The following is an 8,660-nucleotide window of genomic DNA, read 5'->3' as shown; positions in this document are numbered from 1 at the left end:
CCAGCTTCTCTGAAGAGCTCTGAAACACCCCTGAAGGACAGACAGGGGCTCAGAGACCGAAAAAACTTGAAACAGAATAAGCAGTTGTCATTCCCTAGGCTCACAGTTCATACTATGGAGTTGGAGGCTATATCCACCTTTCAGCAGACATTTCTTTCCAGTCCTTGATCTTACCCTCCCAGCAGATTTTATGTGATGGTTCACACTATCCGTGTGTCTCTCCTGAGAGCTGTGCTCCCTAGTTTTTATCTAGTTTATGGTTAGAATACTACAGAATACTACAACACTAGTGTGCTACAAGCAACATCCCACTTTGCTCTGTTTCTCCTATTTTTTTCCCTTCTCTTTGTCATCACATGCAACATGCAAGGGTCTCCTAGAGATCGTTATCCCTGGATTATCTCTTTATATATTGCTTCAGTGGAAGATAGTTGCAGCTGGGAGGCTGCTCCATCCTGTCCACACAGACTGCTGCACACCTGAAAATAATACTACATGACTGATGAGCGCTTGTCCTAAACAAAGTGTGACTTTAGAGCCACAGAGAGAGGAGTAAAGGTGCAGGGACAGACTGCTATGTAAGCAAAAGCCATGCATTGCACAGCACACACAACTTCGGCTCGCCACTCGCTGCCCGCTATCATGGAATCTCTGAGCACTCAATAGAGGCTACCAATTAATTCTTCTTTAACTCCTCACCATTAATTCACTTACAGATCATGCCCCAGGGCAACTCAGTACTGTTATCATCACTGTACTGTTATCACCACTAACAGATGTGGAAACTGAGGCACAGGCCAGAGCAGTGATTGACACTGCTCAAATTAGCAAGCAAGGGACAGAGCCGGGAAGAGAACCCAGGACTCCCAGCCCTGGCAAAGTATCAAGGTACAGAATCACCTGTACTGCACAACACCGTAAATTTTACTGAGTTTCTTTTACACCAGGACAAAACAGAGGATTTGGTAAAATTATCTTCCATAGAGGCTGCAGCTTTGGTTTGTCTTGGCTAAAAGATCCTATCCAAAACTCCCTTTGTTCTTGGTAGTAGCCCCCAGGCAGGTTTCCCATCATTACTCTGCCTTCCATCTTTACCCACACTCCCTCACCCTCAATGAGATAGAGACCAGTCATCCAGTGTTACCCAGCACCCTGGACTCAAAGGTTCCACTGTTTTCTTGTGCAGGGTTCACTCTGCCTGGCCACCTAGGTTGGGAGAGCCAAGGACCTAGTTCAGAGGTACACACAGACATGATTCTTGTCACTAGCATGTTTTACACACTTATTATCTGAACAAGAAAATGAGGAGTCTCTGGATGCATCAGAGTCTGTGCACACAGGCAGGTCTGCAAAGAGATGCTGACCGAGTGTACGGACTTCTTGTGCTCTCAGCACAGTGAAAGCGAGGTGCCTCCTCTCCTCTCCTCTCTCAAGGACCCCAATCCAGGTCAGGGAGCCAAGCCGTGGATGTTTAGTCTGGAACAGTCTGCGGGACATGATTTGGTGGTGTTCCCATGATATTTCTCACAATAAGCTTACGGAGGACAATGCAGTTGCTTTGTGAGACATTGTGATGCTGTGTCTTGTGACACAGCCTATTAGCAGATTGGCTAATGCTGGGTGTGCAGCTGCTTTCTGTCACGGGAAAGGCTGAAAGCAGCCAGAATATACCTGTGAGTCCTCCCTCTAATTACTTAGAGCAAAACACACTGTGCTCCCAGTTTTGCCACATCCAAATACCTTACACACACATGAAAAATAACAGCCAATAACCAGGACAGAAATCCCCTTTTATGACTTACTAAAACCCTGCTCAGTAGACAGGATTATACTTGAAATAGGCTGTGGTAGATATACAAGGAAAGACACAGAGATGTCCACATTTCTTTTCATGAAGAAACTTTCTAAACAGCTAAATGTATCTTGCAAATTCTGCTTAACCTCAGCTACCTCTATAGCCCCTATTTAAAACATTCTGCCTCTTCATAGAATCTGTCTGGCAGCCCTCCATCACTGCCTAATTGTGCTGGGGTGGGATGTGAAACAGCCTGATGAGGGAACATAACATTTTTCCCTTAATTTCACCAAGGCCAAGATTTCCCCTTCTTGCTGAGGGTGGCTTGATGGTAACAAGGATCCCAGCAGTGAACTTCCTGTGAACTGATGGGAATGGCCCTTCTCCTGGAGTGAGGAGACAATATCTGAGGGCTGTGGATAGAAAAACGAGATAGTCGGCTAATAAAGAAAATTAACCCGGTGGACATGATTTGCCCACATTCTCCAAAGCTGGAGTTCTTTTATAAGGCTTGGCACAGAAAGCTCTTAAGGATAACAACTAATCCCTGGATAAGGGTCAAAGTTCTTGCTGGGCATTAAAACTTGGTGATGTGATTAAAGAAAAAGTGAAAATTCACTGCTCAGAGCAGAGCCTCCAATGAGGAAGCTGCAGGGTGCCAGTGCTCTGGTCACCTTTGAGTGATTCAAGGACACCAGAGACGAGGAGCTAATGGGTTTGGCTCACGGTGCTGGGATGTCTGAGGTGCTTAAAGGAAATATGAAGATACTTTGGTGTGAAGCTGTGCAACAACCCTCTGAAATGACCCTGAGATACACACAAGGTCATGTATCCTGGCACAGAACAGCCAAAACTTCACCTTTTCACCAATAGTTGTGGAAGGTCCCCTCTGGAAAAAATATTCAGCAGTTGCTGTGGATACCCCTGATGGGATGCCTGAGTTTTGTGTGTATCTACAACCGAAGAGGCAAACAGGACCCAAGTGACATAAAACTGGGTGAGAAACTCTAAAATATCCACAGCAAGAAAAGGATGTATATACAACCCTCTTCCAGGCTTAGGAAAGGTCTGAGATCGACAACACCAGAAGATAGGGAGTGGATTAAAAATAGAGTGGAACCAGGATGTAAAGGGATATGGCAAGAACCTGATGAGCAGAGTCTGAAGCATGGCCAGGGGGAATCACTGGCAGGATTTAAGGCTAGGAAGGAAAGTCTTTGCTGGCAAATCACCTGCCCAGCTGAACCTCGCAGTGGTTTGAAAACTAACGCAATCTGGGCACACTTGCCTTCCGAGCTTTTGTAGTATATTTGGGTCTTGTTGAATTTTATTTTTTCAGGAGCATGAAAGGCCAAAATCTTCTTGGTTTGACTAAAAGCAGGTAGTCTTGCACACCCCATGGCTCTTGTGCTGGTGTAATTAGCACAAGATTCTCAATGTTTGCTATGATGAGCTCTAGCAGCTGCCTCTTCACCTCCATAGCCATGGAGGAAGCCGTGCAGCATCTCACAACTGCCCTTTCTGGAGTAGGGCTCTCTGTGGCATGGTGAGGCCAAGGGGCTGCCCAGGGAAGGTTCCCCAGGTGCTGGAGACGCTTGCAGCTCAGGCACTCCTGCAAAACCTAACTATTAGTTTTTGAGCACTCAAAGCAACTCACACCAGTGACAAATGTGTCCATGAGAGTGCAGGAGGTTTCATAACTGGGAGGGTTTGCTGTGCCTGGGGTTGCCAGCTAATCTCAGATCTGCCACACCTTACTCCTGAGACACAGCCAGCCTATTCCTCCTCATCCTTGCACCTCACAGGGCATCCCTTACCTTCCGTCCTCCTCACCCTTGCACTGTGCCCTACCTCTTCCAGATAGCAAAGCCCCTCCTGAGCTGTGTCTTGCTGTTTCCCCTTCCCTCCACTCCCCTACCCTATTTGCTCCTATCCCCTTCCTACAGAGCACACGGAAGGAGGTGCTATCAGTACCAAAACACCTGTTGAGGTTCTCTCTCAAATGATGGAGAGGAGCAGGGAGATATGACTGCAGCTGGGACTGGGTGGTGAGGGGACGGTGACTTAGCTGCTTTTGGGGAGGGTATACAGAGAACCCTAACAATTTCAGTAAAATGGGAAGCCTTCTACCAATAGGCAATAAAATAAGAAGCAGTAAGTGGCACTTGACATCTGTCAAAGGTCCCAAAAAGGAAGGTGGGATTTGTCTTATGCATGGAAAAATCAAGGCAAGGGAGGGAAAGCAAAGCCTTGGTGACCCAGCTGGGGACTGAACCCAGCTTCCTCTCCTCCCACACCTCTGCTCGGCTCTACAGACCAGGACCAACTGACTCCCACTGTTCCTTCAGCTGTGCTAGGCAATTCCTATCTGATGGTGAGGGAAAAATACAACTCACCAGATGATTGAACACAGCTATGTGAAGGACTGCACCTGCGCCCACACCACCACCCCAGCACTGGGAGCCACAGCACACTCCTGACTCAGCAGCACCAAGGAGAAGGTTCCCCCATGAACTCCCCAAGCTGGCACCTCCAGCAGAAGTGATTGCAAATTCCAGTGCAAACTGAGAAATCCTCCAAAAGGATTTAGAGAGATTAGAAATGAGCAGGAAACAAAATGAGATTTAACTTGGGAAAAGATAAGCTAATGTTGCTGGGGCAAAGCTGCTTTGTGGGGGGAGGGGACACCCTGGAAAGCAGAACTGCCAGAAGTTGGGAAAGAGCAACCATGGAGAAATGCATCCAGAGAGAGACACAAGGGGATATGTTTAGAGCCAGTAGCCTGTTTGCTTTTCTATAGTTCTGGAGTGATCCAACTTTGAGAGTGTTCAGCAGTAGACAACCTTTGAGGCAAAAGGAATATTATTGTTATATATGAAAGATGACGGGATATAAAACACAAGAATGATTGAGGGCAGAGCTCAATGAGCTGATGCCATGGGCTTTGAAGAACCATTCTATGTCACTGGCCAAGAAATTTCTGCAGAGGAGATGTAATCAGATTCCACAAGCATCTGAGGGGTCTACATCAGAGAGGAAGGGAACACACCTATTGATACATTTGCAAACCTAACTTAAGGGTGAAGACAAGGACAGAGTCCAGACAGTGCAACAGGTTAGGCTGTGGGGTACGACCCACACAAAGACAAACATATTCAGAACAGCAGCACATTTGAAACTGGTTGACAAGACAACCTAAACCCACAAATTGTTTCTTTTGGGATGTCTCTGACTCTGTGACTCGTCCCAGCAATTCAGCAGGGGTGTGGATCACACTCAGTCCCACAAAGTGACTCATGAAAGTCACAGCCTCTTGCACTGTACATCCAGCCACCAGTGGGGTACTGGTGCAGAGGGCAGTGCCACTCCCTGACTCATCAGCACCTCCTCTGGCAGCTCAGCCAGTTCTCCTAGGTGCTGTGTATTGACTAGGTCTATGCTGCACATCCACAACAGAGAGCTCTGGGAAGCCAATACTGCAACAAGAAACTGGCGCTCAGCCTCAAGACCAGCCTCATATTAGTCACCAAATAACTCAGGATGATCCTATGACTCATAATTTATTATGCCTGTGAAGACTGGAAACAATCAGATTCAGTGCTGTTGACCCTCATTTGCCGCACTTCCAGTAGTGACATGAACCAAAGTAAGTGGGAGTTGGCTCCTTATCCCCAGGAGCAATAACACCTTAGAAGAAACTCAGAAGATCTGCTCAGGAGCGTCCAGCTTCTCCCAGATGTGAGGTCCGCGCAGTGCAAAAAAAGAAGGCTTGAACCTTCTAGCAAGCTGCCCAACATAAGGAAGGGGACTTGGAGGAGAAATGAGTCAATTCAAGCTGTAAAGACAAAAAGTAGAGGTGATTGACAGGAAGTTGAATTTCCAGAAGTTAGTTCCTGCACAGTTTTCTCAGTAGTCAGGTGAGGGGTTTCTTTGAAAGGATTGAGTCCAACATAAAGCTCTATGGGGGCTTTCGCTTCTGCATTCATGATGTCAGAGCTGAGGACAGGCAGGAGGGGCAGGGAGGGGTGCTGGTGGGAGCCAAGCTTCTGGAGAAGAGGCCAATGACACAAAGGTATACTCCCTGGGTATCCATATGTTCATGGCACAGGCTGCCTCCAGTGCCAGCAGGTTCTCTGTTATGTGAGAAGGACAGGAAGACCAGGAAATGAGACAGCAGCTTGGATGTCTTTCCAAAGTGTACACCATGGCTCAGGTAAGAGTCATCGGCAAATGAAGGCGAAGGGCTCAGACAGGTCATGCTTCTGGCCTTAAAATCTCTGAAGAGGCGATGAAACTGAATTATTTGCTTAAGTTGATCCTTTTGCTCATCTTGTGCTGCCTCTCCCAAACTGTGCACAGGGCTTGCAGCTAAGGGGTTAGGTCTCTCCCCTTTTTGATTAGATAACGCTCCCACTGAACGGGGTTGTACATGAAAGGCCCAAGGGCTTGCATGAATCACACCCTTCCTGCACACCTCAGACCCATTTGACCAAGATTCAGATGTAATGGCATCCAGTGCCAAAACTTCTCACCTCCAAGTTACCACACAGGCTGGGAGCAAGACATCCTAACCAGCATCCCAGATTGTTATAGCATTACACAAGCCTCCCTGGGGAATGTTCAGCAGGAATTGCCACTCATCAGCAGTCCTGGCAGGGGGCTGAGCAGAACCAGATGCCTTTCCCAGCCCGGGTCCCACCACGCAACCCACTACAAGCATGGAGTGCACCAACAGCTCTCAGAATAGCTGGCAAAGGAGGTGTCAAAGTAACCCCCTAAGTAAACCCCTGCCGTGCTGGCATCAGGCTTGTAGCACGCCTTCCCCCTGCTGCATGCACCAGGCTTGGCCAGGAGACAGGTAGCACAGTGGGGTACCTGGTACTAAACACACAGAAAAGCCTATGGTAGCAGGTTGTAGTGGGCAGCCCTGATGCCTAAAGAGATGCTTGGGCACTCTCAGGCTACTGAGGGATTGTGCTTTTTTTTCCATCCCCAAACAGGTGTCTGGGGCATCTGAAATGGCAAAGTAAAAATAAAGAGCATGAACCAGCAAGATTAGCCCCGTATCACAATGTACTATAGCCCAGAACTGCAGATGTTTCCTAAGAGTTGTCACTGTGCAGCATTGCCTGCCTGAAGGTATGGAGGTGGCTCAAGCAGGAAGTTTAAAGAAATCCTTATGGAAAGGCTTTTTTGGCCTTGGGAGGCCAGCCTTGGGCAGGTAAACAGGTGGCACTTGCCCAACAAGCCCATTTCCCTGTATAAGTCTGTAATCACCTCACACGCACAGCGAGCTGCACCTCTGGGAGATACTACCCTGGTGTAGGCAGCCAGCAAACCACTGACGTTTGAAGTAGAATCTGAACTTTGTCCCCTCCTGAATGCAAAGCCCCCAAGGCCCTCCCAGTTCCCCACACTGAAGGGCAAGCCTTCCCCAAAGCTGCAGTCAGGTGCTCTTTGCATTCCTTTCACACCCTCCTTCACTGCTGGTGCAGGGTATTTCACCTCCCTGCTCTTATCCACAACTCGCCACCTCTTACGAGATATGAAGTACTTGGCTGGAGGTCCAGGCATGAGCGCCTGGTTCCTCTGGGATGGCCAGCAGCTCAGCCACCCCATCATGCACGGCATCAAGTGCTGTGGGGCACAGCGGGGGGGTCAGCAGCTGCCTGTGGGGTGGCACAGTGCCACTGAGGCCACAGTGCCCTGGCCCCAAATGGGGACCTGGGAGCAAGCATGGTGTTTGCACAGACTGGGACTGCAGACCTTGTGCTGGATGATTGGGATTAGCCTTGAATTTCAGGCATCCCAAGCACAGAGAGGCTGCCTGCACACTCACCACGTGGTCTACGATAAAAATACCCATCTCTCACTACCAAAGCTCCCACGGGTAGACAGTGGAGGACACAGCCTGTGGAATGAATTTCCTTTGGGTTTCCAAAGTCCTTTGAGGGACCACGCTGAAGGACAGGAGCTTTATCGGCATTTCTAACATAGACACTGCAGCTGGTGGTGGAGCCCAAGCAAAGCCTGGCTAACTTACAAACCCGATCAGCAGCATAGGACATCGGCAACAAGGGGTTAAACCAGCTAGCAGGTGCCAAAAGTGAGAGAAGGACCGGGTTTCCAACCCTTTATTCCATTGCCAGTGGGGTTTTCTGTTGTGTCTGTCTGTCCAGGACACCCTTTTCTGCCTTTCATGGCACCTCCGCTTTTTGAATCCCACAGAATAAATGCGGGAGGCACGAGGAAAGCACCAGCCAGCTGCCTGAAGATAGCATTTTAATTAGCCAGCAACCAAAACATGGACATGACCAGAAGCCTTTCTTGCGCACAGGGTGAAAGGCTGTATGCCGAGATCAGAGTGCCAGCCTGAAAACCTGGCCTCCCTCCATGTGTCCTCACCTCACCTCAGGACAGGGCACAGGCAAGCCAGGTGAGAGCTCTGGGCAGGGTGAGGGGCAACTGCACTCCTGCATCCCAGCCCCTCCAGAAGCAGGGGCCTCAATCGTGTACAGCCTCTCCAGCCAGCCTGAGCTCACTTCCAACACCAAGCTATGATTACTCTCCTCATGAGAGGTGACATCCCAGTTATATCAACCCTGAAGGATAAAGGAGAAGAGCTGGTCTGCTTCTAGGGCCCCAGGTCCCTCATTCAGAGCTGGCTCGGGCAGCTTCTTGCTTCAGTTGTTTGAGGCAGCTACCTTGGTTCTGCTGCAGCCACACGAACGAATTCTTTGAGTTGTCCCAGCTGAAATGTGCCATCCAGTCAGGCATAGCCTGTCTCATGGAGTAGGTGGCTACCAGGTCACCTGGCTCTGCAGATATGCTATTTCTCCTGAGTCCTTAGAGGTAGAAAAAGAGC

Source organism: Neopelma chrysocephalum, unplaced genomic scaffold, assembly GCF_003984885.1.
Source record: "Neopelma chrysocephalum unplaced genomic scaffold, ASM398488v2 Primary Assembly neopelma1_61c, whole genome shotgun sequence".
NCBI classification, from domain to species: domain Eukaryota; kingdom Metazoa; phylum Chordata; class Aves; order Passeriformes; family Pipridae; genus Neopelma; species Neopelma chrysocephalum.
This window is presented reverse-complemented; position numbering follows the sequence as displayed.